We start from the raw sequence: 2,813 nt of genomic DNA, 5'->3' as shown, positions 1-2,813 counted from the left end.
AGAGGAAACTCTGAAGGTGAGTAACTGGAGGTTCTGGGCAGCAGGGAAAGACAGGTGTCTTTCCTGACCACAGAAATAGGTCAGAAGCTGCCCTAAAGGCTGTGTGCTCCAGGATTTCACTATTTAGCTCAACTACCAGTCCCTCCATGAGAGTGAACAGAAGCTTCTCAGAGCACCATGTTGTCTTTAAACCACAAATTCTTGCTAAAAGTCATGGTCATGGTAAAAAAGCTATGGCTTTGGAAGACTTTCTTGGTAATGTCCTAGAATTAAAGTTACAGCCTGTGTTTCATGTTAACTAAAGAGGAAAGCAGCCTCGCCAACATCCTTCTGCCCCGTGGCTTGCTCTCAGCTCCTCTTGATTGGGCCTTGGGCTGCCAGACTGTCTGGTTTTAATCCTTGCTCTGCCACCTGTGACCTTGGACAAGTTACCTTCGGTTACCTTCAGTTACCTCATCTATAAGATGGAGATATCAGTAATACCCTCTTTTTAAGTTATTAAGAGGATCGAAAGAGTTAATAAAAGTAACAAATAAAAGACTTGGTAAGTATAGGTCTAGAGGGGAAGAAAAGGAAAAATAAATCAATAAAGAAATAAAGAAATAAAAAAAAAAAGACTAGTGCCTAGCACAGAAAAGTTCATCGGCAATTAATTCTATAACATGAACTCAATTTTGCAAAACTTCAAAGTACATATAACTTTTAACTTACTAGGGTATACATATCAATAATAAATTGACAACTGCAGCCATGTTTGCCTACAGTAAATATAACAAAGACGAAACAAGCAGATACTAAATCATTAAGCGATTATCAGTTAGTATCTTTAATTTTCTTATACTTCTATATTTTCTATAGATCATCTTTATAACAAGAAGAAAACAAACCAAATGAAAATGAATTGAATTCTCTCAAAAAGAATTAAGTCAAGACAGGAAGAAGGCTCACAAAGTAATATAAAATATCTCTTACGGTTTACGTAAAATTCTTAATAAAAGTACCTTCTTTGCTCCAAGCTGCACTCTGGCTTTGCCTTTGAGTCAGGTGGCATTTCTTTGCACGATGACCGGTTCTATTGAGTAGGCACTGCTTCAGCCCTACAGGAAGAACAAAACATCTCTGGAACACAGCGGCATTCCTGATTCCCACTTGAGAAGGCCTAGCAAGATGGCATATACCTCAACAGCAGCAGATCAGTGTTAAAACGTCTGGAGACAAGGGGAAAAAGTAAAATTGGACCGTTTCCAGAATCTCACAAAAACCAACAAACTGACGTTCTAAGTGCCCAACCATGAGCAAATTAGAACCTTAAATAAAGGTCACTCTTAATGCCGATCCTAGTAAAGATTCACACCAAGTACAATCTCATTTCACTGGTTGACCTTTTTCATTCTTGAAAGTAGGAGCTATGAAAATAAAAAAAAAATAAAATAAAAAACACCAAAATTTCTTTAAGAGAACCTTCTACTTACAACCTAACTTCCCAAAATCGAAACACTGTATTGAGGGTGAAAATTGGATGTTATAAGAAAATAATCACCTGTTTTGTGAGAAGTTCCATACATAATGCTCCTCCACCCAATACATACCTTGAAAAGAAAAAAAGAAACAGAAAAAATTATCACGAGAATTATTCCTGCTTGAACAATTTCTACGTGCCCTATAGTATCTACTATAGACCATTCACCTTAATAATTGTTCTCATGACATTATCCAATAATAAAATGAGGGCAAGAAGTCCTCTTCACTCCCTTATCCTGGAGAATCCAAGCAAGTGTCTCTCCCACTTGCTTTCCCCAAATTCTGGGACTTTTGAAAGTAACAGTTTAATGGAAGGGAAAGAAAATCTACAAGATAAACTCTCTAAAACATTAAACTCAGGTAAAGAATCAGGGGATTAAAAATGTTTATTCTTTGTGTATTTCATTTCTGAAACATAGAAATCTATCTCCCACTGCTTAAATCTGTCACTGGACTAAGAGAGTATTGTATAGAATGTGCACTCACTGATTTAACAGAATTAGAACATCCAGGCACTCACTGAGATTTTGCTTCCACAACCACTCCAAGTCTAGTCATTAGTTAATGAGTTAACACCACACTTGATCTTTAATGAGTTAACACCACACTTGATCTTCACGTTTTGGAAATTCTGACGGTAGACAGGGACTTGTTTTGGGAAAGGAAGTATACAGTAGACATTGTTCCCCATTACCCAGCCACCACCACCTTTCCTTTAAAGTACCCCCACTCTTCCTTTAAGGTTGCAGAGTCTCAGAAAGTGGGAAGAAAGGAAGTTTCTGTGTTTTCAGATTAAAACAAAGTACATTTGTACAACCACATAATACCTATGCAAAGGGTTGTTGAAATCTAAACACAAGAAAGAAATAGTTCTAGCACCTCCATCAAAAGTAAGGTAAGTAAACTTTTCTTAATACACAGTGTCAGCAGCAGCGACACCAGAAAGTGGTCGACTCTACTACTGTTTTAAATTACCTTCATTTTGTCAATATGTGTTCCACATTCTTAATGCTCTTTGTCTCCAAAGGGTTCCTGCTGAATGTTGAGACAGTTCAAGAACACCAGAAGAAAAAATTCTTAATAATCCAAGTAAGGGTCATCTAAGATAATATGCCATATATACAGACACAGTCATATTTTCAACTTTAAAAAAGTTCAGTTGTCAAAGTTGTACAGCAAACACTATGCTAAGCTTAGCCTCTTCAGGCATTTGATTTATAATCACTGTAAAGAAAAGCCAGTCACAAAATGCCACGTTTTGTATGATTCTATTTATATGAAATGTCCAGGAC

The 2,813-nt window shown here is 36.8% G+C and overlaps 1 long non-coding RNA gene across 1 annotated transcript; it reads right to left on the bottom strand.

The window, feature by feature from the left end:
• Positions 1–986: 986 nt before the first annotated feature.
• On the bottom strand, positions 987–2,592 carry LOC108525745 (uncharacterized). The gene is made up of 3 exons (XR_001884334.1): positions 2,497–2,592; positions 1,541–1,589; positions 987–1,097 (listed from the first exon to the last, which is right to left on the bottom strand). It is a non-coding gene; the product is annotated as an uncharacterized LOC108525745 (long non-coding RNA).
• Between the last annotated feature and the right edge of the window lie 221 nt (positions 2,593–2,813).

Source organism: Rhinopithecus bieti, unplaced genomic scaffold (assembly GCF_001698545.2).
Source record: "Rhinopithecus bieti isolate Rb0 unplaced genomic scaffold, ASM169854v2 repeat_25332, whole genome shotgun sequence".
Classification (NCBI taxonomy): domain Eukaryota; kingdom Metazoa; phylum Chordata; class Mammalia; order Primates; family Cercopithecidae; genus Rhinopithecus; species Rhinopithecus bieti.
Note: the sequence above shows the minus strand (reverse complement) of the source record. Positions and strands in the feature narration are given on the sequence as shown.